Source organism: Musa acuminata, chromosome BXJ2-5 (genome assembly GCF_036884655.1).
Source record: "Musa acuminata AAA Group cultivar baxijiao chromosome BXJ2-5, Cavendish_Baxijiao_AAA, whole genome shotgun sequence".
NCBI lineage: Eukaryota > Viridiplantae > Streptophyta > Magnoliopsida > Zingiberales > Musaceae > Musa > Musa acuminata.
In genome coordinates, this window is record NC_088342.1 from 10,934,071 (window position 1) to 10,952,899 (window position 18,829).

The window sequence follows — 18,829 nt, forward strand, 5'->3', positions numbered from 1 at the left end:
CATAATCACATTGGCCTCAAGCAAATCTTGCAACTACTCCAAACACTACTGATCATAATTGGATTGTGGACTCTGGCACGTCACACTACATTACCTATGATCTACAGAACTTGTCGATCCACAACAACTATAGTGGATATGTTGACATCATCATCGGTGACGGTAAAGGACTTCCTATTATTCATACTGGTTCCACAATGCTTAATTCACCAACCACAACTTTTATACTCGATGATGTTTTGTGTGCACCTCACATTAAATGCAATCTTATTTTTGTTTCTCAAATTTGCAAATAAAATAATACCTCTATTGAATTCTTTCCTAACTCTTTTCTTGTCAAGGATTTGAACATGGGGGCATCCTTGCTCCAAGGTCAGAATAAGGACAATGTTTATGAATGGCCGTCCGTTCCACAACTCAAACAACCCACTGCTTACTCCTCAGGCAGCTCCAATCGATGTGTGGCATCGTCGTCTCGGTCATCCCTCCCTCTCTGTCCAAAATAAATTACTTTCTCGTTATTCTCTTTCTACTCCTACAAATAATAGCTTTTATTATGATGCTTGTCTCAGTAATAAAAGTCATAGACTCCCTTTTGGTTCTTCTTCTATATCATGTTCTACACCATTTAAAATTATTTATACTGATGTTTGGGGTCCTGCTCCTATCACTTCCTTTAACAAGTTTAGATTTTATGTCATTTTTATAGACTATTTTACTAAGTACACATGGATTTATCCTCTCCGTCATAAGTCAGAAGTTTCAACAATTTTTACCAACTTTAAAAAGTTGGTCGAAAACTTCTTTCGGTCTACAATTAAAATAGTCTACTTTGATGGTGGGGGTGAATATCAAGCTCTCACATCCTACCTCTCAACCTGTGGTATCCAACATCTTAAGTCACCCCCACACACTCCTCAACTAGTTGGTTCTGCTGAACACAAACATCGACATATTGTAGAAATTGGTCTCATGCTTCTACATCAAGCCTCCATGCCAGCAACTTTTTGGTCTATAGCCTTTCAAACTGCCGTCTACTTTATTAATTGTTTGCCCACTCCAATTCTCCAATACCAATCTCCATTCCTTCTCATCTTCCTTTTTCACAAGCCTCCCCTACTATTGACATAATATCCTCCGAATCACAATAACCTTCTTTACCTAATACTACTGATGTATCTCAGCCTATCCCGACCCTTGTCGATGCCTCTCCACCACCCATACCAATAACACAATTTTCAGTTCATAGACATCCAATGACAACACGCTCAAAAAGTGGTATTTTTAAACCACGTCAGGTTCTCGACCTGCATGCTATCACCAAATCCTCTCCCGAGACTAGTGAACCCACCATAATTACTCAAGCCCAAAAGTCTCCTCACTGGCGTAAAGCCATGTGTGAAGAATATGATTCTCTTCTCCATAACTCCACATGGACTCTTGTACCTTTTCATCCTACACAAAACATCATCGGGTGTAAATGGGTCTTCCGAATTAAATGGAACCCCGACGGGTCCGTTGCTCGATATAAAGCACGATTAGTAGCCAAAGGGTTTCATCAACGACTTGAAGTTAACTTCACAGAGACTTTTAGTCCTGTAGTTAAACCCACAACAATTCAGCTTATTCTAAGTTTGGCCATCTCCAGAGGCTGGCACTTACGACAACTGTACGTTAACAATGCCTTTTTATAGGGGACTTTAACTGAAGATATCTTTATGCAGCAACTCCCTGGCTTTGTTCATCACCAGTATCCGAGACATGTCTGCAAATTACAAAAAGCCATTTATGGACTCCGTCAAGCTCCACGAGCTTGTTATACTGAACTTGGATAGTTTCTGATATTAGTTGGCTTCATCAACTCCAAGTCTGATACCTCTTTATTCCTACGACAACAACATGGAAATACAATATATCTTCTAGTATATGTAGATGATATTATTGTTGCAAGCAATGATCCCTTGGAGATTCAGACATTTTTAAAGCAATTGGCTGATCGATTCTCTCTCAAAGATTTAGAACCCTTGAGCTACTTTTTGGGAATGGAAGCAACATTTACATCCTTGGGTCTCCTCCTCTCACAGAGAAAGTATATTCAAGACTTATTATCAAAGACAAATATGCAGGATGCGAAAGAAGTTGCCACTCCTCTCTCTACTAGTGAATCACTCAAATTATGTGATGGCAGCCCTACCACGGACTCAACTCAATACTGATAAGTACTTGACTCCTTACAGTACTTGGCTCTCACCCATCCAGATATCTCATTTGCAATCAATAAATCATCTCAATACATGCACCAGCCTTCTACTATGCATTGGTCTGTAGTTAAACGAATTTTGCGGTATCATAAAGGGACCCTTAATCATGGTCTCTTTCTTCGCAAAACCACTCAACTTCATTTTCATGCCTTTGCTGATGCTGATTGGGCGGGAAACTTTGATGATAGAACCTCCACGTCAGGGTATGTGATTTTTCTTGGGTCTAATCCAATCAGTTGGAGTTCTAAGAAGCAAAAGACAGTGACCCGGTCTACAACTGAAGCTGAATATCGTGATATTGCTACAGTTGCTGTTGAACTCAATTGGGTCACAAATCTCCTCAAGGAACTCAAAGTCAGCTCTACCCATACTCCTACAATATATTGTGATAATGTTGGAGCTACCTACTTATGTGTCAATCCAGTGTTCCACTCACGCATGAAACACATTGCCATCAACTTTCACTTCGTGCGAGATCAAGTTGTCAGACATCAACTTGGTGTCTCTCATGTCCACATGGTTGATCAACTAGCAGACTCACTCACGAAGCCTCTAGCCTGCAAACTATTTTTGTTGCATCGATCCAAGATCGGTATCCTTGATAGGAGCGGGCATAATAACAGAGTGATTTCCTCTGATAACAGAGAGATTTCCTCAACTGCATAGCAGATGAGATTTCCTCAACTGTATAAAGCAATCTCTCTATTCGTTAAAGAAATCTTATCTTTCATCATGTATAAATAGACTTCATATGATACTAATTGAAGTGTGCTTTTCTTCATTCTCTTATCTTTTCAAATTTCTCTTTTATTATATAATGCCTTGTATGAGTATTAGAGTCCTACATGCACACATCACATAGGAGATAGAATTGAGGTGAGATATCGTAACTTCTCACATTGTACCAATGCCTGGGAGGCTGCAACCCCAGTCATCCCACGAGTGCAATCACCCTACCGCCTTAGAGGTATTGCAACCCTCTCTTCTTCTCTTCTTTTTTTTTTTTTATATATTTTATATTTTTATTTAAAATAAAAATAAAATGGAGTCCTACTGTTTATGTCTCTAGTGAGCGGATTTACTCCACGTAAATAACATGGATATTGATTGACTTTGTTATGATATCCGCTACCGCTAGGTAATCCATTGTATTGATTTTCTATATATATATAGTATCATCTTTCACTATGTATAGTATTATCCTAGAATGAAAGGCTTCGGCAAAATACTATAATTGTCATAATATAAGAGAATATTCTCCTACTAATGCTCCAATTTTTTCATTAATGTTCTAACCCAAATTACCTCCTTGCAAGCTTGTATAGTTGTTAAGTGCTCTGCTTATGTAATAGATAGAGCTATGATAGTAAACTTTGAAACCCAACTCACTACTCCTCTTGCAAGTGTATACTTATGGTTTGTGGTAGATTTTCTTTTGTCAACATCACCTATAAAATTAGAATCAACATATTCTTTAATAATAAAAATATGATCCTCCATGACAAAATACAATATTTGAGGTCTCTAAGATATATCTCAAAATCCTCTTAACTATATTTCAATACTCTTACCAAAATTTGCCATGAACTGATTGATCATGGCAACAGCTTGTGTAATATCTAGCCTAGTATATATCATAACAAATATCAAGCTTCTGATCCATACAGTACTTGAGACATCTTTATTCTCTTTGTTTCACAATACATATTTGAAGATAATTTAAAATTCACAAGAAGTATGACAGAAATTGATATGTAATCTTGCATGTTGAAATGTCGGAAGATCTTTCTTAAGTGATTCTTTTGAGATAGTCATATCCTTCTTTTATTTTTGTTTCGATGAATTTGCATTCCTTCTTATTAAATTTTTTAGCCAACTATGTCTTTAATTCTTTGGCTTGATCTTTGCTACAGTCTCTCACAAACATATTGTTAACATTAAAAAATTAAATAAAATTTTCATCATTAAATCCTTTATAGTAGACATAATAGTCTGAACTTAGCCTATTGTATCAAAAACTAGAAATATAGATTAGATCGTAGAAAGATTTATTTAACCTGCAAACTAAGTTATTTTTTTCTTTTTCAACAAAATCCTATAATTGGAACATATAGACCTCCAATTAAGTCTTTTTTTTTTTAGCATGAAGAAATACAATTTTCAAATCTAACTAGTCTAAATTTAAGTCAAATGTAACATACAAAGTTTGAACTATACTAAGTCGAATAATATTAAAAAAATCATTAAAATTAATATCTTTTTTCTTACCATATCCTTTCACCATTAGTCAAGCATGATACCATTCCACTTGATCATTACTATCTCTCTTAATCGTGTAGTAGACTTATCAAATTTTGATAGTTTTTCTTCCTTACGATAGTGGTACATGTCAGGACCCGAGTCTGATGAGTCAATTGGCCAATAACTTCAATTTGATCCTTCAATCATAACCAAAATATTTAAGCGAGAGATAACATAATATAATCATCAGGCCTCAATCATACTCATTGTCCACTTCCGATGTAAGATTAATGGGATGTTACATTTCGTGTGGAGCTTCAACTTGTCATCCACATAGATGCATCTAGACTTTACATGTAGCATCTTGAAAAGCTGATTACTCTTCATTCTTTGTTAGAAGATAATATGCAATATTACTCTCCAAAACATACTTCTTATGCTAAGCCAATGATACCCTCTTACAAGTTGGACTTTAGAACTTCTCAGATTATTGGTACTTATTCATTGTTCAAAAAAATCTTCTTTCACGTATTCTTTTATATTTTTTTTTATAAAGATAACATCTCCACTAATGATTTTCTTATGTTTAGTGGGGTCCATTAGTGATATTTGTTCACTTCATCAACATAGCATAAGAATATACATTTTCTAGACTTAGGATCAAGCTTTATTATTTTCTGGGTATTATACATTACATATGCACAACAATAAAAAAATATATAAGAAATAATTAGTTGGCTTACCATTCCACATCCTCAAGGGTTTCTTCAACTCGATTATTGTGGAAGGAGACCGATTAATAGTACAACAGGTGGTTCTTACTACTTCTACTCAAAATAATTTAGTCACATCTCCAGTACTTAGTAATACTCTTGGTTTTCTCCAAAAGAGTCATATTTATCATACTATTTTGTTGAGGATTGTATGACACTATAAACTGTCTCTCAAAACACTTTGATCCTTACTCTTTTGGACTTTGACTTTCTTCTAGCTTGCTCATGGTAAAAGCTTTCAAGTTAAACTGTCACACCATTTTATTGAAGACTGTATGGTTGTAAACAGTCTCACAAACACTTGATCCTTACTCTAGAACAAATATAATATGACATCAACATCTTCTTTACGAAAAAATTTTGCTACCTCCACATTGGATGATGTTGGTATTAACTCCGACATAAAAACCAGCATGATGCTTACTTAACAAAGTCAAAGCTTAAATTCACAAGGTCCACGCCCTCAAATTTTAGTTTTTAGTAAGAAACCCATTAGATGAATAAGATTGTAATCCCCTAAATTTATTGAATTTGGAATGAGTCCAAATATAATTGAAAAAAATATTCCACCTTATATGGAACATTTTATTTGGCTGATTTGGTGGTATATATATAATCTAATCAAATCACTTATATTAGATAATTAATGTGATTCATTAGTCTTAAAACATTATTTTAAATTTTTTTATTTAATCCTCGATCTAATGAAATTCCTCTCACACCTCTATATAATGACCCATGGCGTCGTCCCTATTATTTAGGGTGGAGCGAGACCTCGATTTGAACAGGGAATTATGAGGTGGACGTCGTAGAAATAAGTTTCCTGACTCTCCACTTTTATTATTATGTAAATCATGTGTTTCGTAGTTACGATAGATATAGTCCTTTTAGATCATTTGGTAAGTTTTTATAAAATTTTAAATTTATTTTATTATTGTATTATAGCCATCCATGTGTAAAACCCTATTTAATCTAGATAAAAAGTTTAGTTTTGATTATTTGAAAATTTTGTTGTGTTCTCTATGCCTTAAGAATAATTCTCCAGCGACTTATGTAAATGATAAGATGTTTAATTAAATTTATTGAGTTGCATCAAATTAATTCATGACAAATAGGTTTTATATCTTGTAAAACCATCTCTATTTTAAATAGTTCGTAATCCATTATAATAACACTAATATATTAGTTTTGTAATTTTTAGAATTATTATGAATTTTAAATATTCTATAAAAAAGATAATATATATCAATTAAACCTAGCTCAGCTAGATCAGAACTTGGGCTCAGTTGAACCTAGTCGCATGCTTGACTCAAATCTCGATCTAGACCACGGCTCGATTGGGTTTTGCATGGAGCCGAGGGCATGGATCCAATAGAGGTCCAAAGGTCAATGTGAGCCACTCCACTTGGCGAGTCATTGCCGTAACCTAATTCGGGGAGGTCCGGCTTGGTGAGGATTATCGTAGCCCAATGCTTATGATCGATGGGTAATTTGACATTTGTAGCGTCGCTTAGTATCGTTCCTCCCTTCCGATATACATGTTGAGACCACGAGTAAAATCTCGTGTACATTATTTCAAAACATATATAAAAGTAGTAGTGTAACCTATGCAAAACCAATAAATCAAAGGCAATCATAATTTTGGAATCTCCTATACATCATTTCAAAACATATATAAAAGTAATGGTGTAACATATGCAAAACCATAAATCAAATTTAATCACGAATTATAAGGTTATAAGTCTAAAAAACTAAGTCTTGATAGCATAAACTAGAATAAGAATCAGTACTAAATCTTATATCAAATCTCGAACACATGGTGTAGGTCAAACACTAAATTGAGTATCCTTCTAAAATGCAAGCATACTCCCAAGTCGAGTGGCTCACGTCAGCCTTCGGACCTATGATGGACCCACTTCGTAGGCTCCGAGATAAGCCCAAGGGAGCTGAGATCTATGTCAATCCGCACTATATTCTTAAAGAATAACCCTTCTCATGAGAAGGGGTGAGATTGATAAGAATCATTTATTTTATTAAACAAAAGATATTGATAATACTGCAACAAACAAGGGATGGGTTTCTCTACATCTTGAATTAAGTGGGAGTGATATTTATTTGAAAGAAATATTATTACAAGATCAATCATTACGTCGACGTCATTTCGAAATTGAGAGAGGTTGCTTTTATAATTTCTCAAAGTAATAATAATAATCCTAAAAATATAAATGAGATTCTCTGATGTTCTAAACAAGAAAAATGGATTAAAGCAATGAAGGGAAGAGATCGAGTCTATGATAATAACCCTGAAAACATAGTTGAACTCCTAGCAAATCGTCAGACTTGTACGATACTAAGTATGTTATACTCCTAGCATATTGAATAAAAAGATAGCCTTAATATGGTTAATCCAAACTTTGGTGACAAAGCTTAATTAGAATTACACCAAATGAACATTAAGATGGCTTTTATCATTGGAGAATGGAACGAAGATAACAACCATATGTATGTTTTGATAGTAAATATGATTTTCTCAATTGTACGAGGAAATCTCTCTATTCTGTTGAGGTAAATCCTCTATTCTGTTGAGGGAAATCCTTCCTCCTAATCTGTATAAATAGGAGAGGGACAACTTAATACATTTAAACTTCTTCATTTCTTTAATAAAGCTTTTTCAATGAAGTTTCATATCTAAAAAAAGTGAATACAAAATGTACAAACTCAAGAGGTCCATTTTGGGCTTAAATAGTTATCTAGGCAATGATATTTAAGATTTCATCGTGTTGTATTCACCTATGAGTTTACATGGAATAACATCACTATGTGTATGTTAAACAATTAAGAGAAATTTTTTTAAATATTATCTTTGTCAATAGACAATATTCTACTTGTCGAGAATGACAAAGTGTGTTTTTACTATCCGGTGGTTGTCCTTCAATTTTGAGATGAAGTACATGCGAGAAGTTGGATATATACTTAAATTTAAAATTAAGTTGTCCTCCAACGTTATTAGCTCTCTCACAAGAGACTTATATAAAAAAAAAAAATCCTTGAATGATTCAATATGCAAAATTGTAATCCCATACATAATATTCATGTAAATCGACTTTCGAATAATCATTTCTTCTGAATAATGATGCTATCTCCTATAATATTATAGTAAGAAACAAATGTGTGTTACTTTATTTATTATGTAAGTCGAGTTTATAGTATGCACAGCTATAGTACCGGAGATTGTTTGGCTAGAGAAGTTTCTAAGAGTTTAGAAATTATGAATAAAATATCTAATCTAGTGACTATGTTTAGTGACAATCAAGCAACACTTGCCTATTCGAAGGATTCAAAGTATCATGGCATAACGAAGAAATATAATAGCATGAAAAGAAGTAATCCTAGAGCAAATCTCTATTCATTCTATGATAGTATATCCTTTTACTAAACACATCATTGGAGATGTGTATATGACACACTTATGTTAGGTTTACATAAGGCTTAGCTTTTATGTTGTATAATAGTTTTCTTTTTATACTTCTTATAATCATAATTATTGACTACTAACATGAACACACAAATTAACACTAATAAAAAAAAGATACGTTATCAAGCTAAGTTCTCTCACACGAGCGCTAATAGAAAGCGAGCTGAGTTGAGACATATCAACCAAATGTTAGAAAAAGCATGTTGATATTAATATTGAGTGTTGCCTTGACTTTGGTTAAGAGGGTTTATTTTTTTTTTATAAACCAGACATAATTAACCTATGATTATTTTGACTTGCTCATAGTCGATTTTGTATAGGCATTTTATAAATGCTATATCTCTTGTAAAGAAATATAATATATATGTTTGATAGCAGATAAGATTTTCTCAATTACATAACGATATCTCTCTACTGGAAATCCTCTACTCTATTGAGGAAAATCCTATAATCTGTTAAGGGAAATCCTCCCTCTTAACTTGTATAAATAGGAGAGGGACATATAAATATAATCAAGCTTCTTCAGTAATTTCTTTTCTATCTCTTTTCTAACATGGCATTAGAGCCTTCTCCCTTGCGGATATAGGCAGCCTTCTGCTGCTCCTCTGGGTGTCGGTGTGGAAGCTAGAAGGATTGGTGTTGACTTTCTTCCTCCAAGATGGGTGATTCCTCTCCCGCCGCCTCCTCCTCTTTCCTGTCCGGTTGGAAAGGGTAGCGTTGCTACTTACCTCTCCGACTGGCTTCTTCTCCCGCCTCTCCGACTCCATCATCTGCTGCCTCTCGGAGCACCGCAGCTGGTCCGAACTCGCTGACCGCTTGGCCACCTCCTGCCCTCGCAAGAATCTCGCCTACGCTACCATGGTGGTCGCTGTCCTCACAACTGCTCCCCGGCTAGCGACCTCTCATCCTCGTTCCCGCATCTCGCTTGAGCGAGAAGTGTCGCTGCTGCCATCCTTGCCGCACAGCCATCACTGCTTTTCTGCGGTAGCAAGAACGATTGCAGTTCTTGCAGCAGCAGCCACTTCCATCTACCACTGCATCTTGCTTCCTCTACTGCAGCAGCTTTCGTTGCATCTGCTACTGTTGCCGCTTCTTGCATTGAGGCCGACGGAGCTTTAGCAGATTTCTCATAAATTTCTCCTACTGTAGCATCACTGCAAACTTCTTTAACATCGCTGCAACGTCACTGCAGCTTCCTCATCGCTGCAGCAATAGTTTTCAGCAGCTTCTGCTGTAGCAGCCACAACAATCTTGTAGCAACAGTGACTTTTCTCACTCATTTCCTCCCCCACTTCCTCCTTCTTCCATCTACCGTGAAGCACTGCAATAAAAAAAAAAAAAAGGAGGTTGGGATGTCTTCGTTATCTTCTTCTGATATTTCGGTTTCTATTTTTGCAGGAACTCACGATTCTTCTCCTATAAGGCTTATCTCCATCAATGCAGCCACACTAATCCTTTTTAAGTTATCAAAGGGTAGTAACTATGTGTTCTGGCGGGCTCAATTTTCTAATCTCTTATTTGAATATGACTTGCTAGGTTACATTGATAGCTCATTCAATTGTCCGCCAGCCATGCTCAACATCTCCGAAGAACCTAGTCCAATATCTAATCCAGCTCACAAACTGTGGTTGCGTCAAGATCGTCTCATCCTCCAAGCTATTCAAGCCTTAGTTGCTGGATCCATCGCTCCATTGATTTCTGCATGTGTGACTGCTGTTGATGCATAGTCTAAACTACAAATAACCTTGGTGAATCATTTACGTACTCGCAAGCTTAGTCTTCTATCCAAGCTGATGGTGACCAAACAAGAGAGAAGTACTATCACTGATTATCTACAAAATATCAAAGTCATCATTGATGACTTGGCTTTAATAGGTCATTCCCTATGTGACGAGGAGATTATCATCCATACCCTAAATGGTCTTGGAGACGACTACAAGGAGTTGACGGTTGTAATTCAGGCATGCAACTCGCCAATCTCCTTTGAAGAACTCTATGATAAGTTGACTGACTATGAGATGTATTTGAGGTGTGCGGACAAACTGCCCAGATCGTCTATCACAACTCAAGTCAGTTATAAGTCTAAGAGGAAGAACACTCGGTACCATCTGAATATCATCAAAGGTATTCTTGATCCTATGGGTCCCATGCAACACCCCCCTTATTCTCCTAACTTCTCGCAAAGTGGTAACTCCAATACTCGTCCACCTTGGCATCCTGCCCCTTCAAGCCACCAACAACAGATCGTTTGCCAATTGTGTGATAAAATCGAACACTCCGCTAAAGTTTATCGGTCTCGACCTCGCCTTCCTACTCTGTCACACTAGCCTCAAGCAAACCTCCTCGCTACTCCGACGACTAGCCAGCCCAACTAGATTGTGGACTCTAGTGCCTCCCATCACATCACTTATGATCTTTAGAATCTGTCTCTCCATAATCCCTATATTAGCGATGAAAATATCATCATCGGTGACGGTAACGACCTTTCTATAACTTATACTGGTTCCACAAGACTTACTTCTGATACTACTATATTTACACCCGATGATGTTTTATATGCCCCTAATATTAAACATAACCTCATTTCTATTTCTCAATTTTGCAAAGATAACAATACTTCAATTGAATTCTTTCCTGATTCCTTTCTTGTTAAGGACTTGAGCATGGGGGCATCCTTGATTCAGGGCCCAAATAGAGGAAACATTTACGAATGGCCGTCAGCTCCACAAATAACCCAGCCCACTATTCATTCTTCCGTTGCAACTCTAGTTGATATATGGCATCGTCGTCTTGGTCATCCCTCATTCCTTATTCAGCATAAATTACTTTCTAGTTTCTCTCTTCCTATTTCTAAATCGTATAGTTCTATAACGCATTGTGATGATGTCTTAGTAATAAAAGTCATCGATAGCCATTTGATCCATCTTCCATTTCTACCTCTAAACCATTTGAAATTATTTATACAAATGTTTGGGGCCTGCCCCAATCCTATCTTTTGATAAATTTAGATTTTATGTCATTTTTGTAGATCACTTCATCAAGTACACATGGTTATATCCTCTTCACCATAAATATGATGTTTCGATCATTTTTCCCACTTTTCAAAAGTTGGTCGAAAACCACTTTCAGTCTACCATCAAATAGTTTACTCTAATGGTGGCGGTGAATATCAAGCCCTGATGTCCTATCTCTCAGCTTGTGGTATCCAACACCTCAAGTCTCCCCCGCATACTCCTCAACTTGTTGGCTCCACCGAACGTAAACATCAGCATAAGTAGAAACTGGGCTCACACTTCTCCATCAGGCTTCCATGCCTTCAAACTTTTGGATTGCAGCCTTTCAAACTGTCGTCTACCTTATTAATAGAATGCCTACGCTAGTCCTACAATCCTTTAATCTGTTGTGGATATCCTCAACTACATGAGGATATCTTTCTACTCTGTTAAGGGCAATCCTCTAATCTATTGTGGAAAATCATATAATCTATTGAGGAAAATCCTCTGTATAAATAGAAGAGGGACATGTGTATACAATCAAGCTTCTTCAATAATTTTTTTTATCTCTTTTCTAACAATACATGATGGATGGGTTATCTCTAAGTTAAGATTCATGTAATGATGAGTAAATAGTTTAAGACATGCTCTTTAGATAAAGAAAGACGATCACAACATGTAACTAATACTACATGTGCTCGACCAACGAGGAAAGTGGATGATTAATCCCTATGTCATCGCGATGTGAGTTCCTCGAGGCAAACAGCCAAAATTTATGCCCTTTTTTATTACTTTACCTATGTTATTGAGGTGGCAGATCAATATTTATTACTTTAGCATGTTTCTACCGATGATGTAATAATTTAACCTTTGGGAATATGTCTAAGAAAATAGTTAATATAAAACTTAAATGACATGAGAGTGAAGAAAGAAGATAATTTGGATTGTATAAGTAGATGATGAAAATCGATAGAACGAACATAACTTCGAGCAATTAGGTATGTCGATCTAATGCAATCAAATATGTCTTCGGCATAGCAAAACATTAAAAAAAGGATTGAGCTATAGTATGTGATCCCAAACAAGCTTAAAGCAAGGCTCGTAAGTGGCACAACTCATTTTGCTAGGTATAAATTCATAGATTACTAGTTGTGGGTTAAGGTCTATTATGTGTGAGTGGGAGATGAAAGGAGGATAGTCCAAATCCAATCTGTCCACTCATAATGAGTCGAGTTAATTTGGTCAACCATAAGTAATGATTAAAATTTTAAATAGAAGAGTTACAAAGAATAACTTCTCATTGAGTAACTCTTATCTTTCTTTATCGGAGGTGTTACAATCACCATGGAGTTACAATCATTCTTTATTATAGAAGTTATAAAGAATAATTCTCTTTCTTCCTCGGAGGAGTTAGAAAGATTAAATTCTTAAATAAATGAGCATAATTCATGAGACGTAATTTTGATATTGTAAATGAGATTACTATTTGCAACCTATTCTTTACTATTTATAATCTCTTTTTTATTTTTTTAAACTACCCCTTGATAAATAGACAAAAATATCTTCCTCTTGATACGGAGTGTAGAATAGGGGATCGTTGATAAAGTATAGTGCAACGGAAAGCATAGGAGCGGGGAGCATACGTGAAGTTTGGGGCAATAATCGCTAGAGCAGAGAGCATCGGAGACAATAAAAAATGCTAGTTGGGGGAGCGTCCGTAGCAAGATACACACGGTGACGATCATAAAGGTTATGGGAAAAGGAAAAAAAAAGATAAAATTGATATTAGTGAATTGTAAATAATAAAATATTATTTTATTACTTTTTAAGGGGTTATCAATAATAAAAAGAGACTCTAAATAGTAAGCCTATTATGTGCTTTTAAGGTATTTGAGTGATGAAATATAAAGTGGCCCTCCTACAGGGGTGGTCAACCGGTGGTTTTCCCTCGGGGAGAGCTCCTGCGAGATGCTCCTGCGATATGATCCTCCTTCTAGCGCCAAATATGTTGGTGAACAGATGCACACGGCTTGGTTCACGGGTCAATATCGGGAGTCCTCGATCGTTTGAGCTGGTTGCCGAGGTCGGGGAGCTGGTTGTGGCTCTTGCTCGAGACGTTGATTGATGGCTCTCCATCGGAATGCTGGTCGGTGCGTCGAGGGGAGGCGATCTCTCTTGATCGAGATGATCTTGCTTTGGGGATGACCGCTCTCCTGCACAGAAGGCCCCGTCGGGTGGTTACCGACTGTGGCCCCTCAACGTGTAAGTCAATGGGGGGGTTCTGCTTTCTCTTTTTTCTCCCCTAGGGCCAGATGCCGGCCAGGAGCTTTTATACTACTATACGAGAGTCGCTCGTACACAGGTTTAGCGTGGCAACCGATCCTCGAGGGATGAGATGGTACCTTTGTGTGGTCGCCGTCCCGAGACATGCGGAACGACGCCATGCGGCGCCGTCCCAGGCTTACCGGGACGGGACATACCGAGGGGCATCTTGGTACGGTTGTTGGCTCGGTGCTGGGGGTGCTTCTCTTGCTGACTTGGTTGTAGCGTGGCGTGGCATCGATTATGATGTGGCCTGGGCCCGAAATATACCTTATCACCTTCCCACCCCTCCCTTACCCCCCCATCGAGGCGCGTCGTGGGGTCCTTGAGGGGGCGAGAGGTGCGCCTGGGTTGGAATGCCACGGTTGCGTTGATTGCTCATTGGGGAAGCTAGATTGGCTTCTCGTGAGGTAGTTCGAGGGCGACGCCCTGTGCTTTGGGAATGATTTTGCGTTGTCGGTCGAGTGGTTGGGCCTATGCAGGATGATGCTGGCAAGTCGTTGGTCAGGAGACCGAGCTGTGTGAGTTAGGAGGAGATGGCCTGTTGGCCGAGTAACTGATCTCGGATTTAGGATTGTGGCTGGCGAGTCGCAAGTCGGGAACCGATCTAGAGCGACTCGGGCAAGGATTGGACCTATGGGCAGAATGGCTGATCTGGGATTTAGGTTTGGTGCCGGCGAGTCACAAGTCAAGAACCGATCTGGGGCGACTTGGGCAAGGATTGGACCTGTGGGCCGAGTGACTGAGCTCGGATTTAGGATTGTGGCGAGCGAGTCGCAAGTCAGGAACCGATCTGGAACGACTCGGGCAAGGATTGGACTAGTAGGCCGAGTGACTGATCTTAGATTTAGGTTTGGTGCCGGCAAGTCGCAAGTCGGGAACCGATCTAGAGCGACCCGAGCAAGGATTGGACCTATAGGCCGAGTGATTGATCTCGAGCTCAGGTTTGGTGCCAACGAGTCGCAAGTCGGGAACCGATCTGGAGCGACCTGGGCAAGGACTGGACCTGTGGGCCGAATGACTGATCTCGGTCTCTGGTTCGGTGTCGGCGAGTATGCAAGTTGGGAACCGATCTAGAGCGACCCGGGCAAGGATTGGACCTGTGGGCCGAGTGACTAATCTTGGGCTCAGGTTTGGTGCCGACGAGTCGTAAGTTGGGAACTGATCTGGAGTGACCCAGGCAAGGATTGGACCTGTGGGCTGAGTGACTGATCTCGGGCTCAGGTTTGGCGCCGGTGAGTCGCAAGTCGGGAAACGATTTGGAGTGACCCGGGCAAGGATTGGACCTATGGGTCGAGTGATTGATCTCGAGCTCAGGTTTGGTGCCAACGAGTAGCAAGTCGGGAACCGATCTAGAGCGACCCGGGCAAGGAATAGACCTGTGAGTCGAGTGACTGATCTCGGGCTCAAGTTTGGTGCAGGCGGTCATAAGTCAGGAACCGATCTGGAGCGACCTAGGCAAGGATTGGACCTATGAGCCGAGTGACTGATCTCGGGCTCAAGTTTGGTGCTAGCGAGTAGCAAGTCGAGAACCGATTTAGAGCAACTAGGATGAAGGCTAGGGGGCATTATTGGGTGACGCGTCGGATTTTGCCTAGGTGCCACCGTGCCATATGGCGGGCCGGGTGGAGCGGCGCGGGGCCTGGCGGGAAGCTTCTTGTTTCGAATGGCTTCTGGCGGGAGATTTCAGGCGACGAGGCGTCTCTGGCGGGAGCTTTGAGACCGGCGAATCTGGTGAATCCGAGGAGTTATGACGGGTTTTAAATGTTGCAACCATCTCTCTCCTCAGGAAGCCCAATCGTCATCTCGCGGTGGATCAGCCTGCTCTTTATAAGCTTCGTTCAGAGTAGTTGCCCTTTACTTTGCTCATCTGCCATTACCTTGCTCGGCTGCCATTGTCCTACTTGGTCCTTCGTCCTACGACCCGGCTTCTTCCTCCCAACTTCAAGGTCGGGATGTCTCTGCCTTCTTCTTCCTTGTCTTCTTCTTCTTCATCTTTTTCTTCCTCGTCTTCTTCTTCTGGGGGTCTAGGGGTTTAGGTTGTCTGTTTGTCTTTGGGAGGTGCGCCTTCTGAGGTCACAGGGAGTCCCACCGTGCTTGCAAATCTCAAGTTGTGGCACGATGTAGACTCGGTGGTGACCGAGGAACTTTTGGGGGAGCTTCGGGATCGCTATTGTATCCCGGAGTGCTATGGCGTTTTCGCCCCTCGGCCCAGTCAACGGCCGTGCAATCAGTTTCCTGATGGGTTTGGGCTAACCGTGGGTGCCCTTGAGGCGGGACTACGGTTCCCACTACATCCTGTCATCGAGGCGTGCCTCTGCAAGTGGGGGATATCGCCATCCTAGATGGCGCCGAACTCTTGGCACTATCTGGTGGCTTTCCTCGGGGAGTGTCAGGGCATAGGGATAGAGCCATCCATGACCCTTTTCCTGGCCTGCTTTCGTTTATGTAGGGGGCGAGGCAGGTATTACCTGACCACCCGCAGCGGTTTTAAGATTAGCGGCTCTCCTTCCAACAACAAAGGTTGGAAGAGCCACTTCTTCTTCATCAATTATAGTCAAGGGTGGGGTTTTAGCACTGGATGGACTTCCCGAACCATCGACAACGTCCCCCCGTTGCTTTCTGTCGGAGAGACAACGGACGTGAACTGACTAAGGGGCATCTTGTCCTCTTCTCGGGCAATCAGGGAGATGACCGAGGAGTGGCTGGTCGAAGCGAGACTGAGCCCAACCATTAGGGGTATAGTTATTTGAATATTATGGATTGTCCGCTCATCCCGAGCTATCTGGCTGATCGGGCTTTTCATGGCAGAGATGGTGGATCTTCAATCCGTGAAGAGGATGCCTAAAGCCAAGGTGACCGAGCCACCGTCTCGGGGTGGCGAGGGTTCCGGAGCTGGGGGTGCCTCGCAGAAGGGCACCCCGAGGAGGGCACCGGGGTCCCCGGAGGTGAGTCGCCCTCAGAAGAAGGGGAAGACTCTAGCTCAAAAGATGTATGCGAGCTCGATTGCGAGAGTGTCATCCTGACGTAATCCGGGGCTGCTCCCCAAGGCGAGGGCTCAAGGAGCATGAAAGGAAAGGGGGTGGCCGGATCGTCCGACGATGACCCCTCAAAGAGGGCATCGGTGCACCCAAAGTCGATGTGGGACTTGTGTCGCGTCCACTCTCGGGGTGAAGGTGAGCAGTACCAGGCCCTGAGCATGGTCGACCTTCCTACTGGGGAGCTGAGAACTCTCTGCATCCCTCGGTGGGCGAGCCTCAAGGCCGACAATCGTATATGGGCCAACGGGCCGACTGCTTAGGAGTTCACCCGGGGGGTGCTTCACCTGGCCATGACTAGGGAGCTTTACTGCTCCTCCTTTGAGGTACTGGCAGATCGGGTGGCCAAGTCGTTGTTGGGAAATCTTGGGGGCGACATCACCTGCGCAGCGGAAGAACAAGAAAACAAAATCCCCGATTCCCAAAAAGATGTTCGTCGTCGTGCGAAGATTGGTGCGCAAAATCCGCGAAACTTAAAAACTGCGTATAGAGTAGATTGTGTTACCTAGGGAGATCGTATATCCCTGTTTCCTTGTAGATCCTCCGGAGAGGGTAAAGGAGGTCAAGCGTCCTCATCTCTAGCGGTGATCCACACAACAGGGTTGCGACGACGCTCCTCAAAACTCTAGGCCTGCTCTGAGGTGGAGAGGGAGAGGAGAATAGGAAAGGCAAGCAAAATCCCTCCTATTTATAGAGGTCCCCTATCAAACCCTAATGGGTCCTCCCCTAGTGGGTATTGGATCTGCATCCAATAAGACAAGGGCTCCGTCGGATATCTCATATCCGAACCTCTACTCATCGCAATGTCTACCATATGTGTGTGACCCTCTAGGCCCAATATCGAGCTGGCTGTGAGTCATACCCGTCAGAACTCCTTCTAACTTAGTGAATTATTATCTCTGTAATAATTCACTTGACTCATCGACTATGGACGTACTAGGCCACTACGCCGTAGTCCTCAAACGATACAGGGGAATCCAATCCATTGGACCTGTCTGTCCTCAGTTACCGTGTACCTATAGTCCCTCATCCATCTAATATCCCAGAGACCGTATATCGAGCATGGTGCTGTCAGACCCATACGGTTTCTACTCGAGTCTCGCTCTAATCGGATTCTCCCGGAGAACTCTTTCTCTCTCAACCCGAATGACCCTGGCCAGGGATTTGTCTGAGCGAGAACACATGGGATATTCCTCTCATGACCCCGAGAGTAGATGATCCTCTATCAACACTCAATAGCCCTCGTAAGGTCGACTACCACTCCTAATGACCAGCTGTACTAGATCTGGGACAACTAAACCTATAAGTTTGGTATCAAAGAGTGGAGCACTCATACAGGACATCCTTAGTGTCTCAAGTCTAAAGACCAGATATACCACTAGGACTACGGAATCGCTGTCTGATAATAAGGCATCATCAACCATCCAGCATTCCATAAGCGGATCAATCAGTGAACTCATTCTCCAATGAGCACCTGTACTGTATCCCTAGTGTCCCTACACGAGCAGCTATGAGACCAGCTGCATCCATCATATGGACGGGTATACAGTACACCAGTATGTCCGGTTATCACGATGTCCCTCTCGAGTAACCTATGACCGGGATTATTTAGGATATGTGTTTAAAGGTGAATCGATCTCATTATCGTGATCTCATCATGATCCGATTCCCATTGCACAAATCCAAGGACATCACAATATATGTATGCATTTATGCAATAGTTATA